Genomic DNA, 16,689 nt, shown 5'->3' with positions numbered 1-16,689 from the left:
AAAATCTGTCTTTTACAAGAAGCAGAAAATTTTGATTTTTAATTTGATATTTACTTTTGTTTCTGTAATAGTAATTATTATGTATTAGTCATTAATACCTATTATAATAATCAGGGGCTGGAATGTAGAGGTTAAAACCTTGAGTTTATGACTTATGGTTGTTTTATGACTTTCCCTTTAAGGATCAATTGTTTTTGTAGAATTACCACAGTTACTATGACATCATATGTCATAATATCCGAGCGGACCGGGAGTTCTCTTCTCATTCTTGGAATGATCATGGAAGAGACGTGAGCTCTTGGAAACTTTTCTTTGAATTTATCATTAATATTCATCATCTCATTATTATTCATTATTAATCATTTATTATCATTTTAATTTGTTTATATTTGAAGTTGAGTATCATTATCATTTACAATATGGTTTATTTTACTCATTGTTATGAAGTGCGAAGCTATGAAAATGTTTATTCGCTTTTACCAAAGGAAAATTAAAGCTATTTACAGCTGCAATTATGAAGTTTGATTTATTTGGATGAATAAGATGCAATTCAGAATATTGAGGCTTACTTCTCTTAGTAGATGATATGTTTTGAGATTGAGAAATATTAAAAGCTGGGAAGTATCACCTATAGTACCATCTCCCATGCAATCTCGCCCTTCCCATAGTTTGGTTTCCACAACACCCCATAGTACTCCAGTTGCAGCAAAAGCTGTATTTTTAAACGGACCATGACACCTGACCCTTATAGTCCATGCACTAAATAATGAAGGCCAGCATCTATTATATGCTTTTATATAACCTTACCTACCAGTGTTGCCACTTTTACAGATCCATAAACATATATGCCATAGTCCTTTTGTTCCTTGATTTTTCCTGACTATTGGTAATATATGCCCTACCTTTATTTGAACACTTACTGGGATTAAATTCTATCTACCAATACTCAGCTGCCAATTTTCCAGTTGATCAATATCTTTCCATAGTTGAGTTTATTTTCACCACTATCCACAACACTACTATTTTTTGTGTTACTTGCATATTTTCTTACCATACATCTTACATGCAGATCTAAATAATTCATATATATGATCAGCCTTCCATGAAGGACAATTTCAGAGTCTATGTAGACTTTATCAATCTCACTGCCCTCATCATTCTATTTTGTTATGTCTCAAACCAGCAACAATGGAAGTCATGATACAAAGCAGTAAAATTTTAACTCAATATTTATTAATGACTATCAACAAAATAATGCCAAAAATCTCTCTGGTTAGGTCCCAGATTTGTTTAAATCCTGGATGAGCCTCCACTTTGTTACGTCTCAAACCAGCAATAATGGAAGATGCAATATAAAAGGGTTAAATTTTAACTCTATGTTTATTAATAACTATTAACACAATTAACCCTACTATAAGTATCTATAGGAAATATATACAGATATCATATATTTATAAACAGTGTATATGTGAAAAACTCAGATCATTACAGTCTGCGCCCAAAATTCAAAAAGGAAAAATCCCCCAAAACCCCAGGTCAATCAGTCAAGTAAGTCAGTCCAAAAAAACAGTCCACAGAATTCAATCTCAAAGTTCAATGTCCAAGTTCAGTTTGTTAACTGATAGCAAAGGAAGTCGTATTGAACGTTGGAGAGAAAACTGACTGATGTTGCTTTGCAGTAAACTTATGAATCCTCACTTATGAGGCATGTCCATCTCACACAGCTAGCCAGCTGCCCTCTGCCCCTCCAACAGCCGCTCCAACTGCCGCTCTTTGCTTCACAGCTGGATTCTCCCTTTGTTCTCAAAGTTCCACGCAATTGGCGAATCAGCACTCAGCTGTACCACATGTTACACAGAGTTCTTTGCAGAAATCCATCCTTTATAATGACAGTCCACAGTCCAAAAGGTCAGTCCATGGTTCATAACCCTTAAAAAAAAAACAATGAAATTCATTGGATAGAATGCCCCATCCACAAAACCATGCTCACGATCTCTGATCAATCCTTGTGCAGCTTTAATGACTAAAGAAGGACCATCAAAATATTGTTCTCCTTTCTATTAAAAAAAATTCAGTTCCATATACAGTACAGTTCCATTTCCAAAAATAACCATTTACCCCAGTTTTTTTTATTGAACATCATTTGTCACTTATCATTCATTCTCAAACCGTGTATGACCTCCTGAAATATCCAATTATCCTTCCTCAGTTTACTGGCATTTTAACTTGTAACCATTAGAAAACTATAAAACTTTTTTTTAATCAAAGTCTAAGCCATTCTATTAAATAGAAGACAAGATGTCCACATTTAGCCAATCTGTAAAATTATCTGCATCTTTGGTTTACTAACATCGCAATATAACCTTATCCAAATCTCTAATTGTCTTCCAATATTTTGTTCCCTAGTTTTTAATGACAGATCTATATCTTAACAAAACAAAAAGGTTAATTAAATCTGTTTCATCCTTTTGAAAGTTATTTACTTTCTTCAAGCTTACTGTTAACTAATTTGCAAACACAACCCTCACAGGGATCAACCAAAATGGAGTCTCCCAAAAAGAAAACTCTGATACAAGTGAAACACCCCCACAAGCACCATGACCCCTGCTGGCTTGGAGGAGAACAAGTATTCCCACATAGATGATATATATAATACACATATCTCAATGTGAAAAGGTGAGAGTGCTTGTCTTTGGTGTGGATTAATTTTGCTAAATAAAATTATCTCAAAAAGAATTTATAGTTGGAATGAGATATTTTGGCCAAACCAGTTACTGCTGGCATTAATATGAATACGAAATTCCATGGGCTTGCTCTGTAAGAATATCCCTTAACCTCCCCTATGTATCAATCCTCTTTCCAGTTTAATTGTAAACATTGACATCGTTTCTGCCATTGATATCAACCCTCAAAATGAATTCTCCATTCTGCCAATTCTTTGAGTAAAAACATTTCTATTGATTACTACTTTAAATCACTTAAAGTTAATCATATATTTATGAATTCTTGATCTAGATTCCTACTGATTTGAAACAATAACCCAATAGTTTGTCTTCCCAATGCTAGAAATAAACAGTGCAATCTAAATAAAATCATGTCAATTATTTTGTATATTTCTGGAGAGCGCACATTAGTTGTTTATCCAGGGTGGTCTTTAGTTGTGAAATTTATTGCTAGCCTTGGCACAACTCTGAAAAACAAACCTTATTAGGTTGACCCAAACTGAAGTTGCTGTCACCATAATTGTAGATGGTCTTAGCAGGTTTCCTGTCAAAATTAAATGGCCATAAAACTTATAAATCCAGCAAAAGTGTTCATGTAACCTATGCTTATCAAATTAGAAAAGAGTAAAAACATCTGACAGAAGAGGTGTGGATCTCAGAGACCAAGAGAACCGTTAAATAGCAAACAAGAATAAGTGTCCATGCTGCTTTTAAAGTCAAGCTTATTGTCATTTGATTGCACAAGTACAACCTGATGAAACAGTGTTTTTGGTCCTTGGTGCAAAACATGCAGATGCATAACGAGCCATAACACGCAAGTATTCTTATATACTAATAAATATTGTCTCATTCATTTGAGAGTGTTAGATGGTCAGTGTGAGCAGTTCTTTTGGGTCGTTCAGCACACTCACTACCCGTGGGAAGAAGCTGTTCTTCAGCCTGATGGTTCCCGACAGGACCTGCTGAAAGATGCTGTGTATGGTGTAGAAGGGGCCCTCCCTGATTTTGTGTGCCCTCTTCAGACCACGATCCTGGAAGATCACGTAGATCGGGGGTTGGGGGTGGGGTAGGGAAACTCCAGTGATCCACTCTTATGGTCCTCTGGATTGACCTCAGATCTATTTTTCTGCAGCACTGTACCACAATGTGATACAGCCAACTAGGATGCTCTCCATAGAGCTCCTGTAGAAGACTGACATAATGGTGGCCGGTAGCTTTACCTGCTTCAGTTTTCTCAGTAAGTGCAGTCACTGTTGCACCTTCCTGACAAGTGAAGAGATACTGTGTCCATGATAGGTCGTTAGTTAAGTAAACTCCAAGGAACTTGTCAAAATTAAAGTCAAAATCATGATTACTTCTCTGTCAGACACCTAGTTATTCTTGTAAGTCTTGTCTGCTCTGAAATGACAATAATGACATGTTGTTTCATTCAGGTGTATTTCAGAATTCTGAAACACCTTAAAAGGCAAAATTGGGGAACATTTGATTTTGGGTCATGAGACTTATCATTGAAAGGCTGAAAAGGCTGGGCTTGAATCTGATGGAGTTTGAAGAGTAAGAGGGGACTTGACTGAAGCACACGAGATCCTGTTGGATCTTGACAGGGTGATAATGCGGGAGAATCTAGAACCAGGGATTTTAAAAGTAAGGTATTATCCATTTAAGATAAAGAAGAAGCAATCTTTTTCTTTATCAGAAGGTTGTGAGTTTTTGGAATTTTCTTCAGAGGGCAATGGAAACTTAGTAATTGAATATCATTAAGGCAGAAGTCCGTGCTTCCTCAAAAAATAAGGAGTGATAGTTTGCCATAGGTGGATGAGAATGAAAAGTAGAGATCAGACAGCAGCCCACCAATGAGCTGTCACAAGTGTTCTTTACACAACCAAGATGCCTCTTCCAAACTTTCCTTCTGGAGTGTATGAAAGATCCTCTGACAAATGCGAGGGCTTTACCACCATCCTCCATCATTGTCTTATGCACTAATTCCTAGCCAACACTTCCCATTATTAATTGTATGGTTTTGTAACCATTTAAGGCAGTGGTTCACGACCTTTTTCTTTCCACTCACATACCACTTTAAGCAATCCCTATTCCATCAGTGCTCCGTGACTTGTAAGGGATTGCTTAAGGTGGTATGTGAGTGAGAAGGGAAGCTTGAGAATCACTGCTCTTGACCCATTTGTTACTGAAATATTTTGCTTGAGAAAAATTGTCATTGGTCCATTTCCTTTGGAATTCTGAAACCGTGCACACCATGAGTCAATTAGGTACAATTAAATCAGTGGTTTTCAAACTTTTTCTTTCCTACCACATACCACCTTAAGCAATCCCTTACTAATCACAGAGCACCTATGGCATAGGGAATACTTAAAGTGGTATGTGAGTCGAAAGAAAAAGGCTGAGAACCACTGATATTTCCTGAGAACAGACTACTGAGGATAAGTGCTACTAATATACAAGGGTCAACCCGTAATGCCTGTCATTCCCTAAGCAGAGTAGCATCAAAAAGAGAGATCCTGGAAATGAGAGAGTTAGTGTATGAGGTGAGTTTGATGGTCCTGGGCCTGTGCTCACTAGAATTTAGAAGGATGAGGGGGAATATGATTGAAACTTACCAAATATTGTTAGGGCTGGAAAGAGTGAAAATGGAGAAGACGACAGTCAGTATGAATTGGAAGCAACTTCTCCTCCTCACTGATCATCAAAACTGGCACACCCCAAGGATATGTACTTGGCTCACTGCTCTACTCATTATACACCCATGACGGTGGGGCCAGGCACAATTCTAATGCTATCTACAAGTTTGCCAATGACACCACAGTTATTGGCAGAATCACAAACGGCAATGAGGAAGCACACAGGAGGGAGATAGATCAGCTCTTTGAGTGGTGTCACATCCACAACCTTGCACTCAATTTTAGCAAAACCAAGGAGATCATTGCGGACTTTAGGAGGGAGTAATGGGAACATTGAGGGCTCAGTAGTGGAGAGCGTCAATAATTTCAAATTCCTGGGTGTCAATATCTCTGACATCTGTCCTGGAGCCACCACATTGATGCAATCACAAAGAAGGCCCATCAGCAGCTATTCTTTGTGAAGTGCTTGAGAAGACCTGGTATGTCATCAAAGACTCTCGAAAACTTCTACAGGTGTACTGTGGAGAGCATTCTGGCTAGTTGCATCACTGTCTGGTGAGGAGACGCCAATTCTCAGGATGAGAAAAAAATCCAGAATGTTGTTAACTCGGCCTGTGACATCACAGGCATCAGACATCACTCCATTGAAGACATCTACATGAGACGGTGTCTTAAAAAGCAGCCTCTATCCTCAAATACACCCATCGCCTAGGCCACACCCTCTTCACTCTGCCTCCATCAGGAAGGAGGTACAGGAGCCTAAAGATGAGTACTCAGCGGCACAGGGACAGCTTCTTCCCTGCTGCATCAGATTCCTAAATGAACATTGAACCAATGCCTTCATTTTCGTGCACTACTATTTTAAATTTTTGATATATATTATTGTTATAAGTTAGTTCATAATATGAACGTTTGCACTGCCGCAAAACACTGAATTTCATGACTTGTTCATGACAATAAATTCTGATTCTAATTCATGTTTCCAGTAGTGGGGGAAGTGGTGGATTCTTGGACAAAATGCACAACTTCAGAATAAAAGGCTGTCCCTTTAGAACAGAGATGTGGTGAAACTTTAGTTAGAAGGTGGTGAATTTGTGGAATTCATTGCCACAGATAGCTATAGAGGACTAGATTTAAAGCAGAGGTTGATACATATTTTAAGTCTCAAGATAATTTTATGTCATATAATAAAGCAGATGTAATATTACACAAAATTTTATTTAGCCTGCTGTAAGGCAGACAAAGATTCGCCACCAGAAAAAATTGCCCGACACCCCTTACAGTTTGAGAGAGAGAAGCAAAAGGGTGTCCATACTTAATTAGTAAGAACTTAAAAAGTTATGGGGAGAAGGCAGGAAAATGAAGTTGAAAGGAAAAATGTATCAGCCAATAATATGAATGGCAGAGCAGACTCAATGGACCAAGGTTTGGAACTTATATTGACAAATTTCAGGATGTTTCTAAGAGTGTTTAAACAGGGGATTGCCAACACTGCTTTAAAATCAAATAGAAGGTACAGAAAATTTTCTAGCTGTCAGTTATTTTTCATAATTTCAACACATCACATTATATCAGGTATAATCTCCATTGAACCCAATTTTGATTGCAGTAAAACCTCAATAGCTTTCCTAAATCTTGAGCCAGGCCTGGAAACTAAATTATTTCTTTCATCATGAAAACCAGAAATACTCCAAACTTCTGTACGACTTCAAACCAAAATGAGCCCTTTAATACATTCACAGATTTTTCTGCTTTTGATTACATCCTGTACTTCCAGTCATGAGAACATAAAAAATAATGTGTCATGTGATCACTCAAACTTAATCTACTGTCATAGCTGATCCTGCCTCTCTGTGTACTTTGCTGCTTGACCTAATATCCCCTAATTTCCCTGGCATCAAAAAGCTATACACAAGCCTTCAGGGCAGTGAATTTGTATTTAATTTTATTAAAAATAATAATTTAGACATAGAGCCCTCTGGCCTACGAGCCAGTGTTGCCCAAATATCCCAATGAACCTATAACCCCTGTGTATTTTTGAAGGGTGCGAAGAAACCAGAGCACTAGAAGGAAACCCACATAGACATGGGGAGAATGTGCAAATTCCTGACAGACAGCGCCGGATTCAAATCCAGGTCACATGTGCTGTAATAGCGTTGCGCTCACCACTATGTGCAATTTGTATAGATTAATATTTCCTCACCTCACTCCTTAGTGGTCAATTTCATATTCTGAGACCCCACTTCCTCAAATTACTGCCATACCATGAAAAGAACTGCTAACCCTCGACTATGCCAAGTGTAAACCCACTCTGATGGAATAGTTCAGTGGCTGAGCAGCAACATTTCAGATCTGATTGAAGAGTTGATGAGGTCTCGATGAAGTGTTCAAACTGAAAGTATTGAACATTCTTTTTCTCCCACTTGTTGCTCAACCCGAGTTCCTCCAAGAGATTGTTTTTCACTCCAGATTCTAGCATCTGTGATTTCTCTTGTTTCCAAACCACTGCACCAATTTTTCTCAGAATCTTGCAAAGCCCCAATTATGTTTTTCACACTTAAAGAATGTAATTTTTGCGTAGTCAATTTTCACACATATTCACACAGAATGACCTGTGTACGGATATCGCTGCGTGTTTAGACAAAGTACCACAGGTGTGGTACTTGTATAGGCTGAACGTGAGTCGACGTCACCCATGACGTATGATGTACGTGTTACATACGACATTACCACGTCAACATAGTCAAGGATGTCATTCACCTGCATCCAAAAAAGCCCCGAGACAGAAGAGCAAAATGACTCCAAATCCAGAGATCCTGTTAATGTCAGCACATCACTGCAATGATTCGACATAATGATTCACTACTGTTTGTAAGTAAATGTCACCTTAGACACTTTCAGGTGGCCAATTGGCCCACTTGTAAAGCCGCATATTTTCGCAAAATGCGGCTGTGGGAAGGCCATGTGAATGTGCAGGAGGCGCCTGCAAGGTGAGTTTGGTAACCCTCCTCCCCCGCTGGCCGCTCCAGCCTCCTCCCCCACTGGCCGCTCCAGCCTCCTCCCCCGCTGGCCGCTCCAGCCCCTGTACTCACCCACAGGCCACTCCAGCCTCCTCCCCCGCTGGCCGCTCCAGCACCCGTACTCACCCACTGGTGCTCCAGCCTCCTCCCCCACCAGCCGCTCCAGCCCCACGAGTGGGGAGAGAGTGGGGCAGCGGGATCAATGTGGAGACGTCCCATGCGGGACGACTCCGCGCTGATAGCCTGCGCTCGCTGGCCCAGCTGACAGCCAGCCATCGTGAATTGACAGCCTGAGGGACAGGAGCCAGAATGTGCTCAGATGCGCATCCTGGCACACCTGAACTGCAATTTAAAGGGTCGCCTCTGCTTCTTTAGGCACATTCTTAGCGGAGAATGGACCTGAAAAAGCCTCTTGCTTCATATTTAAATCTCCTTCATTGCAATGTTGTGAGTTGAACATGACATCGTCATATTCGTTAGCCCATTGTTGTGGATCACCTGCAGTTCAGTTTTATACTGCAGGCAGTCAATGAAAATGTCTAGGGCTGCCGCAGGAAAAATTTCAGAATGGGAATGAGTCGCTCGTTTCTGTTCCAAACTTTTAACACAGCCTGTGCTGCGGGAATTTGGCAAACAATTCTCCATTACGCTGCAGCTGTGTAAAAACCATGATCTCCTATTCATAACACCACTGAATAAAAGGCTTTTTTCCATTGGACAACTTGCCTCACAGGAATCAGTGAATCTGCATTGCTTTGACTCCAAGGGATTTTATAGAATTCCTTTGAAGAAATACTAAAACTGCCCAGATGATCTAAGGAAGATCTCATGAAAGTCCTGTTTAATCTCAATAAGACTTCTTTACTTTTATACTCCAGGCCTTTTACAATAAAAGCTGATGCACCTTTTGACTTCCTAATTGGCTTGCTCTACCTGCATGTTAATGTTGAAATGCATGAAATCTGCTTCAGAGCTTTGTGATACAAGCAAAGTGAGGATCCATTGTGCTCAGTAAATACTCCATGCATTAAATAGTTTGAATATCTGCAGTGTTTTCCATTACAATGTATTTGAATCCTGTTTGATTTAAATAACAGTTGAGTCAGAAAGATTGCTTAATACACTACAAAGGCTTAAAGGTTGCATATAATTAAATATATGTATATACCTATTTTGACTGCATAAATGCCTGATGGATACAAGTAGCTGAATAAAAGATTAAACTGGTTTTGAAAGGATGTTTAGATTCAGTTTTGGGGTTAGGAGCCATGGGTAAACACAAATCTCTATGTTAAAAGAGAGAACCTCACAGCCAACTATGGTTTTAACTTATTCTATGCCCTGTGCTCCCATTTGTGGAAAGAATGCCCTCACAAACCCTCTTTCACCTTGTACAGTAAGATTATATATTAGCTTAAAATTGTTTCTTATTTTACAGATTTTTTTCACCTGTCACTTCCTTATTTCTTGCTACTAAAAACAATGCAGAACAATCGTATTTGTAAATGGTGGCTGGTGCTGCAGCTAATTTACAGCAAGAAATGTCACAGGTAAGCCTTCTTGACTGAAATCTGTACTTAGAACAGGCAGAGTGCATTGAAATATTTTTTTAACGCCGTGGTTAATAATAACTTTTGTTCCAATTGCCTACAAAACACGTGCACTTATGGTAAGAAAATGCTTCACGTGGTATGATATTGAGCCAAATAGAAATTCATTAATTTCAGTATAACCTGATTGGATAAAGAGCTGTAGCTAAGCGTCAGTAGGCCCTCTCAAACTGCCATGAAAAATGAGGTTTGCCGGGTTAGTGCCCCAGTTACACGCCAGTTAGAAAGGGTCCAGCCTGGTCAACCTTGTCGGAACCCAACTGGGTCCATGACCTACCTCAGAGGTAGTGAAGGAACCCAGTTAAACTTACCCAGGTCACATCCACAGGCAATTTAAATAGAAAAATGGCTGACCCACTTATTCTGGTGATGTCAGCACTAGCGTGCATCTGAACATCCAGCAGTACTTCCGGTGAGTGCATGATGTGTCATTGCAGGGTGAGATCCCCCCCCCAAATTGCTAGGCTGCACCTTTGCCCCAGTAATCGCACCAGGAGGGCTACTCAGGTGCTGCAGTTTGAAAGGAGCCAGTGTTCCTGAGTTAGAGAATGGGAATTGTTCTCACAATGCTCTTGTTCTCACTCATCTCTCCTGTGCTCTCAGCTACTTTATATACTATGGATGGTAGATGAGAACCATTATTATCCTATCCTCATCTGAGTATTGCTCCTTTATATTGGACTGACAAACACTTAACTATATCAATTATTTTGGAATGACATGCATGGCTTCTCTGCATGTTATATCCATGATTCCAACTAAGAATCACTGCCTTCAGGAGATAATGAGTTTGCAGGCGGGAAGGTGGATGGGGTGTTAGAAAATAGTAACTTTCACTGTGGTAATCTGATTCATAACCTGCCCGTTTTACCAAGATATAGTTATCTAATGCACTTTTCACTTTTAGATGGAGGACATTTATTGCAGATTACCCAATGAAAACAGACAATCATTTTATTGCTGACATGTAAATATATAAGTATATATTTTCCCCTTGTTAAATTTGTGTAGTATTTTTATAACAGTGTGCTTTATAAAGGCTCCGTATTTTTAATACATAATTAAATAATGTGTATTTAATCACCCGCCAAAGTAAACTGGGAAACTTCATAAAGAGAGTTGTGTTGAATGTTAGAATGTTACCATCTGGTATCTTGGACTTTCATCAAGCAAGAACAAAACTGAGCTGTCAACAACACACCTCCTCCTGTCAATCAAGAAATGAGGCTTTGGACTCAAGAATGCAATGAAGGATAAATTAGACTCACTAACAAACTGAATAGAAAGTCTGGTGAGAGTATAAGACATGAAACAAAAAATGTTGTATATTTTATTTAGACCCACTCAAACTTCAATAATACAGTAGAGAGAGATGGGGGGAATTAATGATTTTCAATTCCGATCGAGAATTATGGCTGTTTTCAACTGCAGAATAACCGTTAGATCTTTTGCATAAAGACATTTGTGTGAACGCCTGTGTGCAGCAAGGTGAATTGCTGGTCACCATCTAATAATGCTTTCTCCCTCGTGTCAAAGCGGTTCATCTCATTTTCATTCTAATACTTAATGAACATTTGTGGAAAGAGGAACTCGTTATAAATGCAGAACCTAATTGGTTATCTATAGTCACACAAGGAGAAACAGAGCATGATTGATTTCAGTATCTGTGCAAAGGAAAGAATATTTTATTCCATTGATAGGACTTCTGAAAGGTATTAATTAGAATACTAATTTCAATAAGCAGGCCATCACTTGAACATACAATTGTAATACGTATTTCCAGCTACTTTTGGACTTGGCATAAAGGGTCAGTGATCTTCTCTATGAGAAAACAAACAGTTAATTTAGTATCAAAATGTAATAGAATAAGACCGTGGCAGGGGTTTGCTATTGTTCTGTGGGAATTAACTTTTGTAGGTCACATGTCACTGGTCAGTGACCCCAAGCTACGTAGGGTCAGGGATCAGGGATCAGGGAGAGAGTACACTTGGTTGTTTGCTGTGTTATTGCGTACACTCATCCTTTTATTGGAATAAACATAAAAGATTATAATTCTTGGAAACATACAACTAATTTATTTTAGCAAATGTGTTCATTCTTGATTTACTAAATATCATCTATTTCATGGAAATACAAGTTAAACATTGAACTTTCTATCTTTCAAAATGAATGGATCTTGTATCAGATCAGTATCAGGAATAAACATACTACCACCACTATTAAGTGTTGAGCAAGTTTTAAGTTGATATATTTAATTAAACAGGTCCAAAGAAAGTGGAGAACAGGTTAATCCGAAATTAATACCTAGAGAGCAAAAATAGCTAATTTCCATGAATGACTAAATATATCCGTAATCAGTGGTGATTTACCAATTATTTGCAATTGAAGACCTATTCCTGGAAATTACTAAATATTATAAGATTCTAATTCTAATGATCTATTTAAGCAGCATGTGATGTAATTACAAAAGTAAATCAATAAGTTAGTAGTTAATAATTCATGATAACATTTGAAGTTGAATTAATGCATATACTTCAGCCCAATAATGCATACATTTTAGATATTTATATTATGATTTAAATGTGCATATTGGACTGGAAATTTTGGAATCCAGAACAAAAATGAAACTGCTGCAGGAACTCATCAGAGGACAGAGGAGGCTGACAAGAATTATCCCAGAGATGAGAGGGTTAACATACATTTAATGGCTCTGGGCTGGTTCTTTAAAATGATGAGGGGGGATCTCATTGAAACTGACTGAGTATTGAAAGGCCTGGACAGAATGGTTGTTGAGAAGATGTTTTAAGTGGTGGGAAATTGTGGAACCAGAGAGCACAGCCTCAGATTAAAGACATCCCTTTAGAACAGAGATGAGGAGAAATTTCTTCAGCCTGTGGAATTCATTTTAACAGATAGTTGTGGAGGCCAGATTATTGGGTATATTTAATGTAGAGGGTAATAGATTCTTGATTTGATTTATAAAATTTTAATGATACAGCACAGTAGAAGAATATCTGGCCCATGAAACCCGTGCAACCCAGTTGCAAACAAGTAACTGACCAATCTCGTACGTTTAAAGTAAATCACAAAAATCTGTAGACACCGTTGTTGAAATAAAAACACCAAATGCTGTAGAAGTTCAGCAGGTCAAACAGTGTCCTTTATATAGCAAAGGTAGAGATACATAACTGACCTTTCGGGCTTGAGCCCTTCATCAAGGTGTGAGAGAATGCCAGCAGGTGTCTGAACAAACAGGTAGATGGGGGGGGGGGTGTGGGGGCTGGCAAAGGCAGGAGATGATAGGTGGATGGGAGACAAAGGGGACAGCAGTGATCAAGGGGAAGGAGTGATGGCTGGGTGAGAAAGGGGGAAGGGAGAGGAGAACTGGAAAGACTGGAAAGGGGGAGGGGAATGAAAAGGCAAGCAGGTTTAGCCAAAAGCGAAAGTGGAAAAGTCAATGTGTGACAGATTCTATCACCAATGTGTATATGTACAGATTGTAGTGTAGGATGACTGTGATTGGCTGAGAGTGTAGCCACACCTATTGGCAGGTCTTAAAGGATTGCTCCTAGCCAGACCAGGTAATTCTGGACTGGTCGACTTACATGTGATATGCTCCAGTCTTTTAGTTAATAAAAGCCTTGGTTTGGATCAACAAGTCTTTGGTTCCTTCAACGCACTCTACACAATGTTAATGATATCTGGCTGGAAAGTGTCCAGATTGAAAATAAGGTTTTGTTCCTCCAATCTGCAGGAGATCAGGATGGGATAGTACCTAAGGTGATAGACAGACATGTCAGCTTGGGAGTGTGACTCAGAATTGAAATGGTTGTTGTGGATGGAGAGGAGGTGTTGAGTGAAGAGATCTCCCAATCTGCAACTGGTCTCTCTGATGTAGAGAAGGTCACAAAGGGAGCATCAGATGCAGTAAATCAGTTCTGCGGATACACAAGTGAAGTGTTTCTTTACTTGAAAGGCCTGTTTGGGGCCCTGGACCATGGTGAAGGAGGAGGTGTGGGCGCAAGTGTTGCACCTCCTGTGACTAGAGGGGAAGGTTCTGGAGGTGTGATAGGTGGGGAAGGATGAGTGCATGAGGGAATCACAGGAGCAGTCCCTACTGAAGGCTGAGAGGGGAGGAGAAGAAAAAATGTGTCTGGTGATGAGATCCTGTAGTAAGTGCTAGAAATTCTGATGGATAATGTGTTGTATGCAGAATTTTGTCATGTGTTGTATGAGGATGAGGGCGATTCTATGTTTGTGGTATCTGGGGGCAGAGGGGGCCAAGGCAGATGAGCGGGAAATGGAGGAGATGCGGGTGAGAGATAATGGTGGAGGGGAAGCCATGGTTGTGGAAGAAGGCAGACATTTTGGAAGATCTGGACTGGAAAACCTCATCTTGGGAACAGATGCGGTGGAGACTGAGAAACTGAGAGTCTTTCTGGTGATGGGATCCTGTATTGTGCTGGAATCCCATACGTTTTGGAGGTGTGGGAGACTAGTAAGTGTTTCAAAAGTTATGAAGAGAATATAAAAAAATAGTGTTCAGAGGAAAAAAAATGCATCAGCAATGATTTGAATGGCAGAGCAGACTTGATGGGCAGAATAGCCTAATTCTGATCCTATTTCTTATAATTTTATGGTTATCAGGTCAGCAAGCATCCATAGAGGGAAATGGCTGTTAAAACATTACAACAGAAAAAAGAGAGGGGATAATGATCAAAGAGGAGAGGGACAGGTTTCAGTAAGTAATAAGTGGACTGAGGAAGAGAGGAGAATAATGGACAGATGGGGCCAGGTGGAGGAGTTGGGAGACAGAGACAGGTATATGATAGGTGGAAGCTGACAAAGGGTGAAGAGAAACAAAAGCAAAGATAATGGTAGATGGGGCCAGGTGCAGAGAGGGGAGAGTGGAGTTAGAACAGCTGTTGATGGAGGGATATTGGTGGAAAGATATGAGAAAGAGATGCTGACCAGATGGGAACAGTGGGGATATGGTGAGAAAGGTGTGTGGGTGGAGGACAGGTGAAGAAGTTGGGGAAGGGGCATGGAACAAGGTTTTTGTAATGACTGGTATGTTTGAGGGGACCCAGATAGATGAGAAGCAGAGAAAAAAGGACCAAGGGGGAACAGGTTACAGTAAAAGCCCAAAAATCTGGATGCCAGAAATCTGGACCACCTGACAATCTGAACTTCTTAAAAACACTCAAACTTTTAAAATTTAGAGGGTTTTTGTGTGCGTGTGTGCATATGTAAGTGTCACAGATACATAGAGGTCAGAGAAATAAATGAATAAATATTTATTTTTATTTTTATACTATGTATTTTATATGAAAAAAACATTTCATTAATAAACTATCAAAATTTACCTGTTCATCTCTTTATGGTCCATAAATTTTAATTTTAAAAGTACTGCCAAGAATCTGAAAAATCCAAAAATCCGGACTGAACCAATCCCCAAGCAGTCTGGATTTTAGGACTTCTACTGTTCTTGAAAATGGCTGTTGGCTTTTAGGGTACTGGGAGGAATATGAAACATTTTTCCTTAAATTTACATTTGGCCTCAGCCTGGCAATGGAAGAGTTGAGCACAGAAGGCTGGTGTGGGAATCGAAGGGAAATTAAAATGACTGACACCAACTTGCGCGTTACTTCAATATAATGTTTCTTTTCTTCTCGGACACTTTTTATATTGCAAAAGTGCATTTTTTTTGAATATACAAGTCTTTCACATTTGATAATTATGTCACAGTAAACTTGACAGACATCATATTGTATGTTTTGGCAATCTGGTGCAATGTAAAATGCTTCAGGCTATGTCCTTCAGCCATTAGAAAAGCTGCCACATGTCTTTATTGTGTATCTAGTTAAACTTTAACATTCCTTTCCAGCTCATGACTTTTGCTTGAAAAGGCTTTAAAAGTCCTGACAGCAGCCATTTGCATTCTCTTTAGTCCATGATACCAACAAGCTGACAGAGTCTAAAAGGTCCTTGAAAATGGAGATGACATCATATTCAGACACTACTGATTGATTAAGGGCCATTGTGGCAATTTTGACCTATGAATAACTGATGTTCCTGACTACAGTAGTCTGGAGGCATCAAAATTGCATTCTTTGCTCTGATACGCAAAAGAACTGGAGAAATTCAGCAGGTCATGCAGCATCTGTTTCAGCTTGTAGCAAATATTCAGCTTATACAAGTTGGAAAAGCTGAGAGAAGGGAGCCAAATTTAATTAGAACTCTGCTCACTGGTTCCTGAGTAGAATCACGGGAAAGGTTTAGTTTAAGTTTCTTTGAATGGTTATTTGGTATCTGTGTATAACAGTGACACAAATCAAAAAGGCTTCAGATTGGTTATTTATTATTGCTGGCTAAGGCAAAACTTGAATAATGAAGCCATATTGACATGTTGCATGGAAACTAACTATCTCCTTGGTCCAACTCATCCTGTCCCTTTGAGTTAGTCCCATTTGGGCTGTATTCTTTTAACGCTTTCCTATTTATGTATCTGTTCAAACGACTTTTAAATGTCACAATTGTATCTGCCTTTACCACTTACTGTAGCAGCTCATTTGACGTACCCACTGCCATCTGTGTGAAAAAGTTGCCCCGTAGGATCCTTTTGAATCTTTCCCCTCCCTCACTTTAACCTGTGTTCTCTAGTTTTAGACTCTACTACCCTAGAGAAAAGGCTGTGAGT

At 39.3% G+C, this 16,689-nt stretch overlaps 1 long non-coding RNA gene across 1 annotated transcript in view; it reads left to right on the top strand.

Annotated features, from left to right (window-relative positions):
- Nucleotides 1-283: 283 nt before the first annotated feature.
- LOC138742559 (uncharacterized) overlaps nucleotides 284-16,689 on the top strand; it is a 104,416-nt gene continuing 88,010 nt past the window's right edge. Inside the window, exons 1-3 of the long non-coding RNA XR_011344260.1 lie at nucleotides 284-394; nucleotides 2,531-2,676; nucleotides 9,818-9,929. This is a non-coding gene — a long non-coding RNA (uncharacterized lncRNA). The remainder of the gene's footprint in view (nucleotides 395-2,530; nucleotides 2,677-9,817; nucleotides 9,930-16,689) is intronic.

This window comes from Narcine bancroftii, chromosome 9, assembly GCF_036971445.1.
Source record: "Narcine bancroftii isolate sNarBan1 chromosome 9, sNarBan1.hap1, whole genome shotgun sequence".
Classification (NCBI taxonomy): Eukaryota; Metazoa; Chordata; class Chondrichthyes; order Torpediniformes; family Narcinidae; genus Narcine; species Narcine bancroftii.
This window is presented reverse-complemented; position numbering and strand designations above follow the sequence as displayed.